This window comes from Mesocricetus auratus, unplaced genomic scaffold, assembly GCF_017639785.1.
Source record: "Mesocricetus auratus isolate SY011 unplaced genomic scaffold, BCM_Maur_2.0 Super-Scaffold_4256, whole genome shotgun sequence".
In the NCBI taxonomy this organism is placed as follows: Eukaryota; Metazoa; Chordata; class Mammalia; order Rodentia; family Cricetidae; genus Mesocricetus; species Mesocricetus auratus.
Window position 1 is genome coordinate 33181673 of NW_024429182.1, and position 13034 is coordinate 33194706.

The 13034-nt window shown below is 43.7% G+C and overlaps 1 long non-coding RNA gene across 1 annotated transcript; it reads left to right on the forward strand.

Moving 5' to 3' along the window:
- Nucleotides 1–218: 218 nt before the first annotated feature.
- Nucleotides 219–12519, forward strand: LOC110340345. The gene is made up of 2 exons (XR_002382140.2): nt 219–327; nt 10688–12519. It is a non-coding gene; the product is annotated as an uncharacterized LOC110340345 (long non-coding RNA).
- The last annotated feature ends 515 nt before the right edge of the window (nt 12520–13034 follow it).

A 13034-nucleotide genomic window follows, 5' to 3' on the forward strand; every position in this document is an offset into this window, starting at 1 on the left:
CTTGAGTGCTGAAATTATACTTGAGTCATGAAACCCCATTTCAGACAGCCTTTGAACAAGTGTTTCAGATAACCATTTGCTGAACACATGGCCTATGGGGATTATCCTGGCAGGCTTAATCTGATCTCAAGAGCCCTATAAGAGTAGCCAGTGGCAGAAGTCAGAAAGATGCAAGATATAAGAAAGTTTGACACATAGCACTTCTCCACTGCAGGATCTGAGAGGAGTAAGAACCAACACCTTTTACTGCTACAACTGCAAAGAACTGGATTTTCCTAGGAACTTGTGAGCTCCAAAGGAAGCAGTTGACCCAAGCAAGTTCTCCAGGTAAGATGTAGGTAATCATAACTTTGCCTCAGGAGTGAGGTCCTAAAACAGCTAATCTAGCCACACCCCTCAGGCTTCATAGCTACACAACCGTGAGATAAACAGGGGTTTAAAGCTGTTGAGTTTGGGAATTCTGAAATTTGCAGGCAAATGGACAGCACTAGCAGAAACCATCCTGAGTGAGGTAACCAAGTCACAAAAAGACAAACATGGCATGTACTCTCTCATATATGGATTTTAGACATAGATCTAGGGAGTGCCAGCCTACAATCCCATGGCCAGAGAGTCTGGGGAATAGAACCTTCATCCAATGGCTGATGGAAGCAGAGGCAGACTCCCACAGCTAAACACTGAGCTGAACTCAAGGAACCCAGTGACAGAGAGGGAGGACTGATGAGCAAAGGGGTTAAGCCTGGGTTGGTTAAACCTCCAGAAACAGCTAACCTGACAAGGGTTAGCTCTTGAATCCCAGACTGATGGCTGGGAATCCAGCATGGGACTGATCAAGACCCCCCGAATGTGAGTGTCAGTGAGGAGGCCTAGGTAACCTATTGCACCTTGGGTAGTAGATCAATATTTACCCTGGCAAACAAATGGACTTTGGGTGCCCATCCAACAATGAGAGATGCACTCTCAGCCTGGACTCTCACGGGAGGGTCTAGGCCCTGCCCTGGATGTAAAGACAGACTATGGACACCCCCATGGAGGGCCTCACCCTCCCTGGGGAAATGAAGGGGTATTGGGGATGGGGTTGGTGGGAGGGCGCCGGAGGAGGGAAGAGAAAGGAAGAAGGACGAGGATTGACATGTGAAGCAATCTTGTTTCTAATTTAAATAAAAAAAAAGCTGTTGAGTTTGTTCTGTGTTTGTTGGAGTGTCTTCTTCCACACATAATATTAGGAATGATCCCCATATACTAGGCATCCCCACAGGTCCTTCTGCATGCCTTGCAAGGGTGAGTGGTTTAGAAGGATGAAGGAGTGTGAGATAAGCTCTCACCTCTGCTAATCACAACCACACCACCACTGCCTAGGGGGTGCCAGGAGGCAGGCATTGTAACTGGATGCTTGCCTCTGGTACTTGCTTTGATTCTCAGTGGCCACAAGCTATGGAGGGTTTCCTTATTTAACAGGTGAGGAAATGGTGACCTAATAAGGCAAATGAGTGGTAGGAGATGGCGGTGCAGAGGTTCAGTTCAGTTGTGTGACCCCCATGGCTCTGTGCTAATGGTATCTGAGGTTCTTGCATTTGTTGGCAGGGCTGCTGTAACCAATGCTATGGCTTGGATGGCTTAAACAACAGAAAGCTGTTTCTCTTTTCTGGAGCAGCGAGTCCTAGATCATATTTAGAGGGCCTGGACGCTTCTGGGGACAGCAAGAGTAGGGTGTTTCTCTGATTCTCTCTGGCTTCTTGGAACTTGCTAATAATCATTGCTACTCCTTGGCTCATAGACCTGTCACCTGATCTGCCTTCGTTTTCACTTATCATCCTTCCTGTGTATGTCTGCATGCCCTGGGAAAAATTCTTGTTTCTATATGAGCCCAGGTTTATGGGGTTAGGGCACAAACTAATAACCTCATTTTACTTGGATTACCTTCAAAGACCTTTTCCCCAATGAGTCACATTCATAGACTTGGAGAGTAAGGACTCCTTGTGTTTGAGCAGGAACACATTACAACCCATATGAACCTCCAACTGTGATTCTTATATAAAGGCAAGAGAGAAATAGCTGCATTGCTTTGCTCCTTAAAGCCCTGACTTGGAGATTGGTATCAACACCTAAGCATTGGAGAAGGATGAAAGGGAACCTGTGTTTTCTTCTCTTGGCCTTTCAGGCCTCCTGTTTCCTATCACTCTGTCCCAGGCCCATAGGCTGTCCTGGCTGCTTCTGATCCTACAGAAAGGGAGTTGTCAAATGCTCCTGAGAGGTCACCCTGACCACCTTTGTGGTCCAGGCCTACCTCTGCTATGCAGGGCTGTGGACAGAGTGACTTCTGGTTGCCTGTAGACTGGGGGTAGCTTCTGTAGATGGGGCTTCCTAGGAGGAAAGTGGAATCTGGACCCAGGTCAGAAGTCAGACAAACATTAACGGCATCACTTGACCTTCCTGGAGGAAGGCCAGTTAATAGGATACACTCCATCATTTGTTCTCTCTCTACTGCCAGCTGGGCTGTGAATATGCTAATAAGGACTTTACATATAGTTCATATATCATTTTCATTGTCCAAACTTCATGCTTGCAGCATGTTTTGCAGTTCGTAAAGCATGTTCTCATATGGCCATTGCTAAGAGAGCAATTTCCTTCCGTTTTGTAGGTGGACCAATTGACCTGTTTAAAGTCACCCAGTATGTGATACAGACTGTATTACTTTTGCACTGCTGGCTGTGACACAGCACTACAAAGAGATAACTTATCCAAGCCCATAGTTTCAGAGGATTTCCAGTCCATCCTGGCAGGGAATGGGGATGGAATGTCTCTCTGAGTAATGGTGAGTGTTCATGTGGTCATAGACTAGAAAGCGCGGAGAGCAGGCTAGACTAGGGGCAGGCATGAATGATGGGCCCTAAATTACAAGGAGTTGAGGAGACTGCAAGGGTTTGAAATTTGGAAGCTAGTGAGTTAGGAAATCAATGGTAAATGGAGGCATGTGGTGCAGAAGGTGCCAGACGACAGATGGCCTCTACCCAGCTACCCACAGTGGTGAGGCAGCATCGTGCAGGCAACTGTCACTGCATGACACCAAAGGGGTGACTGACCTCCAGGGATGCCTAAGTAGAGGGTGACATTGTGTAGCTTAGCTATCTCACCATGTCTTGGAATGGGTGGCCTGATACACTGAATCAAAATAATATATATATTATATAAAATAATATATATATTTTAATGTAACATGGTGGTATTGACCTTCTGGCCACAGAAACAGCCACTGACTTGATAGGACTGAGTAGAAGCTAAGACTTGTATTTTCCAGTAACACCACCCCCCATGTACCTCTAGTTCCCCCTCCCCACCACCCCTGCAGGGTCATGACATATATTCCAGGCTTGCACTCCTCCTGCTTTAGCCTCACAAATGCTGAGGTCACATGTGTGTGCCCCATGTAGCTCAGTCCCTCACACTTTCAAGTCTTCCCCAGAGTACTATATAGGTGTCTGTCACGTCTTTGTGGGACCCAGCTTCCCTTCCCTTCTCATGACATTCAGTCCCTTTCCTCAGGTTTGGGCTACACATAGGTCAATGTCACTCCAAACTCCCGTCTCTTGTTTTTCTGTTGAGTAAGACCCTGAAGCTGCATTCCCGCAGACTCCCAAAGGCCTGAAGATCAGCTCTGATCCAGAGCAAAGAGTGTCTGGTAGTTGGTATAGAAATCTCTAGAGAAAACTCCTTTTGAGTTTTTGAGTCTCTTCCAACAAAGGGAAAGTCAAACTTAGAACTTGTTATCTTTCATTTTCCATGATTCCTTTCAAGAGCTCTACTACCTGGTATGGTTTTCCCATCATATTTATGAGGAAATGGAGGCCCCCTGGTACTAAATAACCAACCCTTGGTAACATGGTAAGAAGAAGAGATGGAGTTTGATCTTCTACATGGAATCTAAGCCAGAGATTGTGGCTTTCACAGTAGCAAGCACATAGCATGCTAGACTGTCTTCTAAATACCAGGAAGACATTGTCTAATACTGAGAAATGAGTCTCATTGGGCCACCAGATGAGTTGACAAACAGGATGAGCAAGGTTAAATGTCCTGCCTAAGGACATCAGCATAGAACTAGTAGGACTCAGGAGGAACTTGGAAGGGCCCTGGAAGGCTTCTCTTCCTCTCGTCTTCTCCAGAGCAGAGAGGGAACATCAGAGAACTTTTCTCTAGTACCTAATAGCCATCTATCATTGGCTCTGCACACAGCTCTGTCACTGCCATCTGCCCCAAGGCCAGCAGGACTATCTCACTACCTGTCATCATGCTTGTATCAGCCGCTTGTGAAGCCTGGGACTACTGTGTAATTGCTTACTCAGCCCCAGACTCTCATTCCCATATCCCCCTAAAAGCAATTCCTTTGTACATCTTACAATCCTTCTGTTGTGTCCCCTGGAACATAGTATCAGTCACCTGTGGGCACACCTGTATTTCTTACCTTGCCATTTCATGCTGAGTGGTCTTACTACCTGTTTCTATTAGTGTTCTAAAATAAGGCACAACTGGATGTGACAAGCCTTCATTTTGTGGAGCGATTCTTTGCCTTGTAGGGCATGAAGCATCTTTAGACCACCTGTTTGGTGAGACCTGGTGAGTTCCCTAGTGAAATGTCCCTAACTCTTCTTGGCTCCCTTCCTCTCCTGTATCTTGTAGTCCTGTCTGGTAATTATGGTATTCTATCCAGAGGCCCGCCCTACTCAGCCTACAGTAAAGTAGGCATCTTCCTAACTCCTTATCACTGTTTGCAGATCATTGTGTGTCTGCCCTTCCTAACAGGTATCAGGTTCTCCCTCCCAGCCTCAGTCATCTACTGATCTCCACATCCTCCCTCTAACTCCTTGTAGAGTATCAGTTGGTTCTTTGTGACCCTCACCAGCACCGACAGTCAGTCCTCTGTAATACTTGGGGATTATCATGTCTACCAAGATATAGCTGCAATACCCTTTATCTCCAACCTGATTGTTGATGCTTTTGTCTTTTGCCTTATTTTAGATACTCATTCTCAGTCTAACTCTAGATTGTACCATTCAGGGACAATAACCAATCAAGTCAGTTTCAAAAGTCCTAGTTTTTGATCATCCCTTTTGTTTCTTCCAGCTCATTCCCTGTAACCTCTGAACTTCAATAATTCTGAGTGTACCAGGATCTTTTTTAAACTTTCCCATACCCTCACACTGCTCCTGGATAAACTGTGTTTATGAGGTCACTCCTGGATGGAATAAATCTCTTTGGGGGCAGGGCTTTGTTATGTAACTAACTGGCTTGGAACTCTTGGCCCTCCTCCTGCCTTAGCCACAGATGTGCTGGGATTATGATTCATGAAGCATAACTGGGTGCAAATCTTCCTTTCTAGGGGTTACTCTCTGGCTGGGCATGTTCATGCCTGCCTTTTACACCTGGTATTTTTTCTTGCCCCCAGGCATCTGCAGCATTAGTTCATATGGTGGTTTGAATAGGTATGACCTCCATGGACTCACATATTTGAATGCTTGGTACATAGGGAGTACCACTATTAGAAGGTGTGGCCTTGTTGGAGTATTTGTGGTGTTAAGAGAAGCTTTTTCTTTGAGAAAAGCCTTCCCACCATCCTGGTTCTAGATCTGCATCAGTCCCAAATAAACACACAGGAGGCTATATTAGTTATGAAGCTGTTGGCCTTGCTTGTTTCTTACTGGCTAGCTCTGACTTAAGTAATTACCCCATAATTGTTAATCTAAGTATGTCTCTTACTGGAGAATAGTTCCGGGCTTCCTACCCCATGGCGTTACATGTCGAACTCTGCTGTGTTTCTCCTTCCCAGAATCCTCCTCGACTCCTAGTCCCTCCTATCTAGATTCCTATTGGCCAACAGTGCTTTATTAACAAATGTACAGGACTTCCCCCATCATTGTGGTCTTGTTAGGAGTATGTCACTTTGGGGGCAGGCTTTGAGGTCTCATAAGCTCAAGCTGCACCCAATGTGGCATACAGTCTTCTGCTACCCGTGGATCAAGATGTAGAACTCTTAGTTCCTTCTCCAGCACCATGTCTGCCTGTACGCTGCCATGCTTCTCACCATGACAGTAATAGATTAAACCCCCAAAATTGTAAGGCAGCCCCCACTAAATGTTTTCCTTTATAAGGGTTGCCATGGCCATGGTGTCTCTTCACAGCAATACTCTAAGAGAGTTCCTCTTCTTCAAGTCACTTTTCACAGAAACGCCCACTATGATTATCTCATTAAAACTTGTGATCTACCCCAACTTGTTACTTCTTTTTGCTATTGTGCTTATTACTAATATGCCACACATTTACCTTAATATTTATTCCTCAAGGATGGGCATTCTTCACCATAACCCAGTGCCAGTTCAAGGCTTGTCATTTGCATGACTATCAATAAGAATTTGTTGTGTGACAACCAAGCGCTAAGATTGTGTTTTGGAAACAGGCCAACTGGATTTCTCACTACTTCATGTCATCTCAAGGTGTATACATTGAGCTTGAGGTTTTTCTGGGTGATTATTGGGGTATAGAAAAAAATTATATGAAATGCCATTGACAGTATAGTAGTGATTCCAAAAATGGACCAACTGAATTTTTAAAAGCAGATGAAATTTGCATGGTGTGCTGATGAAATGAAGACAGAGTCCTTTTCATTGCTACTTTGTTCCTTTCCTTTCTCCCCCATCTTAATCGCTCACTCTTTCCCTTCTTCTATGTATCTTTTTTATTCTGCACTCCCTCTCATCCTCTCTGCTTGTCATTTTACTTTTTATACTCCTCTGACCCCCTTTTTCCTCTCCTTAGCTTTCTCAAAGAACAAAGCAAATTGTGTTTTGGGAAGAATTTTAATTTCCAAGGTATAGGAAAAATTGAAATTGTCCCCTCTCCCGAGTTTCCCTTGAGCATCTGCACTTTAATGAAATAAATGGCCTGAAGGAAACTGGGATGTGTGGAGGTCAGGTGATGGGTCCATCATGTCTGGGTTCTCCGCCTCCCTCTGTTTGGAATCTGTGTCGCTAGGGGATGAATTGGGCCAGGAAGCTTGGCACTAACCCCTTGTCCCGTGTTACTTATGAAATAATTGACAGGTGAGCTCAGAGACCTTGAAGAAAATGGAGGAAGAAGGAGAAACTCCTCAGTATTGAATCATGAAGCTGGTACAAAAACGTAACTCTCTTCTTGAATGCCAAGTTTTATTTTCAAGAGGTGTTAGTTCAGGAACCTGATTTTCTCCCTCAATAAATTGATCCAAAACTGCTGTAGGTGATAGAACCAGGGAACCAGTTTTGATGTCTCATGTTGAACTACCAGATGGTAGTATTTGTTGAGCTGTTCTAGAGATGGTATGAAAATGACATGACTTGGATTTAGGTCACATTTAGGTTCAGCCTTGGTGCATATTTTTGCCTCTGGGACCTTGGGTATACTATGTGACTTCTTTGTGCCTTAGTTTCCATTTCTGCCAAGTGGAGATGACAGTATCTTCCTCACTGAGCTATTCTAAGAACTGCATCATAGCAATGACAATGATGCATTAGAATGATGCTGACCGTGGATGGATCTGGATGCTAAATCTATGTTATATGTGTTGTTAAATGTACTCACTGGAGGGCAATGTAGAAAATTGCTCATTATATGATGAACACCAGACACCTTACCATACAGTTTTGCTCATAAATAGATGTGTCTGAGCCAAATACTGGGATTGGATAAACTATCAGGAGGCTCATTCCTAGACAATATAAATTACCCTTCCCTTGGCAGCCACTGAGTGCCTGGAGTTCTTCATTTGGGTTGGAGTTTTGTGAAACGTCTTCTATCCCCATTGGCATGTTAATTAGTGTGGTTATTAGGCAGGTCTTGTTTAGGCAACCATATTATTTATATTTCATGTGTGTAGCATCCCAGTCATGTCTGGAAGATGGTATCTCACAGCAGCCTTTTAAGCAGCATTATCATCTAGCACTATATAAGAGGCTAAGAATTGGAGAACACGAACATGTAGAACACAGAAATATATAGGGTCATTTCTCTGTTGTGACACAGAGTTTCAGCTACCCTGAATGTACAAAGACAGCACCAAGATGTATCAAGATACAGAATGGAGGGCCCAACAAAATGGTTTAGGCTATCACTGGAGAAAGGAGTGACTTCCAAGCCTTAGTGCCTACCAAGCCAGGTAGTTTTCTCTTTCACACTGCCTGTCTAACAGAGGTCATCCTGAGGTTCTATTCATCTTGTTCGTCAGAGTCCTCTTCCATCATGGCTTCTGTTCTCACACTCACAAAACCTAGATAAGGGCTGGCTCTGTGGCCAGCTTAGATTGCTTGCTTAGCATTCCAGAAAGACCTGGGTTTGATCATTTAATGTAAATTATATTGGAAAATTGCCATGTGCTATATAGCTTGTTGAAGTAGACTCTTGAAACTCAGAAGACCCTCCATGTTTCCTCTAAAACCCCTGTGCTGGGCAGGCTTGGTCTCTGTCTATGAAATGGAGAAGAAAGACGAGCAAGAAAGTAAGGGTTTTAAACATATTGTGTCCTTGAAGGTAAACCATTTCTCACACAGGCTACCATCATTTACCTCACAGCATAGAAATATTTGCAGTGGAATAGGGAGTGGAAATCTCATGCAGAGCTAGAGAAATCATGCAGGGGCCCAGCTGACTTCTTCTGCTTCTCCAGCTGATTTTTGCTGGATATTTGTGAGACCTCAATTTGCTGTTGCCTTTGGTCTTTTTTCTCTCAGTCAGGCTGCTTCAGTCTTTTCTGTTGAATGTTGTAAACTCTTAATTTGATGATTTTTAAAATACGTTGCTTCTATTTATCTGTGGTGGTTTGATTATAAATGGCCCCTACAGACTCATATTAGAATGCCTGCTCATTAGGGGATGGTACTACTTGACAGTGATTAGGAGGTGTGGTTTCAAATGTTCAAACCAGACCCAGTGGCTCTCTCTTCCTGCTGCCTACCCTTCCGGATGTAGGCTTCTCAGTTACCTTGTCTGCCTAAGCAAGCCCCCAATTGAGCACTTTCCTTTATGAGAGTTAACATGGTCATAGTGTGTCTTCACAGCAATAGAGCACTGCCTAAAACTCATTCTATCTATCTATCTATCTATCTATCTATCTATCTATCTATCTATCATCTCTCTCTAACACTTGTTATTTATTCTTTTACTTCTAATTGTCATATACTTAGTACTCAATAAAAACCAGAAGCATGGTTATTACTGATCATTCTCCTGATTACACAGAAGAGATCCCCAGTACGACAAAAAACTGGACATGGTGACACATCCCTAAAACCCTAGCCTTCAGAAAGTAGAGGCAGGAGGATCAGGATTTTAAAAGCATCTTTAGTTACATAATGAGTTTGAGGGCAGTCTAGGTCACAAGAGACCCTGTCATAAAATGAAAATGAACCAAGCCTTCAGCTAGAACAAAAGGAACGCAATAGGGGTACAGCACTTAAATTCTTCTGTGAGAAGTAATACATGTTTATTATTTTTTTTTGCTCACATTTGCTGAACTAAAGCTGGCCACTTGGCCACATATCACTTGAATGTGACAGGGAAATGTTGTCCTTCATACACATATTCTAGACAGTTGACATGTCTGTGAGTAGCCTAGTAACTGTGAACCGTGGTGGCCACAGAAGGTCACACTCTGGGTAAGGGCCTCACTGAGATCCTGCTTGTAAAAAACAAACAGCAAGAGCTGCAATGAACTGGGTAACACACACACACACACACACACACACACACACACACACACACACACACGGCCAAGAAGGAAGGAAGGCCGTAATCTCCCTATTATGATGGAAACTGACGGTCATTTTCTAAAACTTACATGAATGAAGGAGAGCATGAGTATAATACATACAGTTCTTTTGAACTAATAAGAAAATCCTGCCCCCCCCCAAAAAAGAAAAGCAACAGGTCAGTAGGAGACAACAGACTTATTTCTAGTCTGCTTTCCTAACTTTTAAAGTCTGAAAACATGTCAGAGAGCAAATATATGCTGAGACACATCAGTATCAGTTGCTGGACAGTTCATGTCTTTCTGAAAGAGTAATACCACTGCTTAACAATGCCTGATCTGGATATAGCGAAGGGCAACGTGCGAACCAAGTATCTCTGCTGCCGTTTGTCTTCAGTGCTACTACCTGCAAAGCAAGGCAAACACATCCAGGAGCCTGACCAAGATGACTTCCAGATGCCCTCCAAGTGGGCCAGGGCTTCTGTTCCTAGCTGCAAATATTTCAGCTGGTTATGTGCATATCATGAAACTCTATTTGTATGTGTGAAAAGGGCTTGACTAAGCGAACCCAACGGATTGAATACTTGAAAAGTAAAAGTACTTTGCAGAGGGCAGAGCTGGAAACCTTTGACAGGAAAGCTAGATCATTTAGCACTTTGAGGTTCTATCAATCATCTGGGAGCTGGATGTGCCTCTTGGTTGAGGACTGGGTTTTGTTACCTGGGGTGATAACCTGGGAGGCATGACTGTCAACAAACAAACAAAAGCCAACCAGCCATATGTTATTGCTTTTGCTGGCAATTTGGGGAATGAAAACTGTATAAAACACACTGGGTACATCAATCAGGATTTCAGCCAGAAATGATGATATATTCAAGGAGATAATTCAAGTGGTTTTAATAGACATTCTCTTTACAGAGATTAGGTCAAGATGAAAGGCCAAGCAAGAGTGGCAAGACATTGGGGGACAAGCAACAGTGAGGGATCACTTCCACTCCTCGCCTGAAGACGTTTGCAGGAGACCTGTGAAGACTATCACCAAACATGGTTGGGCTTGCTGAGCTGAACTATGGCTGTGGGGACTCAGCTTTTCTCCTCTCAACTCTGGTATCCTGGCAGAGGGCTTGGAATCTGGCTACATAGACCTGGACACAGACTTCTGTGGTCACACAGCTAGACAGGGAAGCATAAATAATATCAGAGATGTCACCAGAGAACAGGGAGAGAGGGGAGCATTGGGCTACAGATACCACATTTATCTTGTTCTGGGTGGCACACATCACCAGCATTTAGAGGCCAATATTGTTTACATCTATTTTCTTTGATTTGAATTCTTTGGAATTGCATAGCTTCATTGTTAATTGTTTGTTTTTGTCAGTGATAAACTAAAGGCTTCTTTAACTTTGAGAAAAGTTTCTTGCAAACATGAACTTTTTCTCTTGAGGTAGAACAGAGGCAGCAGCTGTGAGGTAGCTAGTGGTCACTGTAGGGGACGTGGCTCTATGTCTTCATCTCTACAGAATGTTCTTTGGAATACATTGGCTAGGGACCTTGTGCACAGCCCAGGATGGTGAAGATTCAAAAGCTGCCTTCCTCTAGAGTAGTTTTTCTCAACTTGTGGATCATGATCCCTTTGGAGGTCTGCACATCAGATATCCTGTATAATCAGATATTTATATTATGATTCATGACAGTAGCAAAATTACAGTTATGAAGTAGTAATGAAAATAATTTTATGGTTGGATGTCACCACAACATGAGGAACAGTATTAAAGAGTCACAGCATTAGGAGGGGGTGAGAATCATGGTTCTAGAGCCCTCTCTCTGGGGGAATAGAGGTGTCCTAAGTGAATGTGTGTTGTTTGACATAAACATGTGCATGTCCCCTTGAAGGAGTCAGTGCCTCAGACCCACCAGAATGGTCTTTGTGCAAATGCTGACAAAAACTGTACAAAAAGTTTCAATTGCAGCTTCCTCCTGGATGTAAATAGCCTGAGACAGTTCTCTCATAAATGTTCTACTAAGACTAGTTAAACCCGCCACCTCCTTATTCAACTGTACACAGTAGTAGATCTGCCTCCTCGTTCAGCTGTATACAGTAAGCCTGTCACCCTAATTCAGATGTGTAAAAGAAATGGGCTGAGTTTCTGGGTCACTGTGCCTCCATCAGAGTGCTCAGCCCACCTGATCCCAGGGCTCTGTACATTTGTCTGTCCTTTCTTTATTCTCTGTTGTCTGATTTGTCCAATCACTGAGCCCCACAGAGCTCTTCTTGATGATGGAGGACATTAGCTGCATTCGTGCAGTTTTCTTGTACAGCAACAAAATAGAAATGATGTTGTTGATGAGGAGGAAGAGGAATAGGAAGAAGAGGAGCATCTATCTTTATTTAATAGATAACACGTGGTAAAGTTTGAAGTATACACATGCCATTTAATAGCCATCAAAATCCTGAGGAAAATACCACTATTATTTTCATGTTAACAATGTGGGAACAAGTTGAGAGAAACTGTAACCACATAATGATTAGGTCATACCAGATGAAATCGCCAATATTCAGTCATGTTTGATGAAAATGTCAACTTCATATGGTTCAACTTTGTGTGATATATTGCAGAATCGGCTTTAAAATCAAGAGTGAGCTCATGGTGACTAAGCTTTTGTGAGTGACCAATGAGACCTGTGTAAAGCAGCCGAAGTATCAAATAAAATACTGTCCCAGTGACTGGTGCACAGTGACGCTCACAAAATGTTCTTTTTGTGTGTGTATTAATTTCATTCTGCCTGTCATTCTTATTCCCTGGGGGAGGCAGTGCACAGATGTCTGAACAGATGTGGCCAGTGAGACAGGGAGGAAGTCTGTTGCTATTGACTAGATCCTAGGGACCTGGAAATTTCCAGCTTTGTCATAAGCGCCAACACTCCTGCCCCCTTGTACTCCTGTCTCTCAGGGAGTTTCTTCTGTCTTGCAATTCTGGAACAGTCTCTCATGCCCAGAGCAGAGGGAGGTGTTATGAACATTAGGTCTTCCCTGGTCTCTATGCCCCTTGATAGTCCAGAAGGTTCGCTTCATTAGCAGATGTGTCCCTTGACTTGAAGGGCACAGGGCTGGGGTGGGTAAAAGGGTGACTGCCTTGCTGATTGCATTAGGTGGATATATGAGTTGACTTAGTTCACAAGATTACTTCTGGCAAGGAGACTGATTCAAAAGCTCTCTGCTTTTTAGTTGGCGAGAGGGAAGAGCCAATTCCCTGGTGGAAGTGCA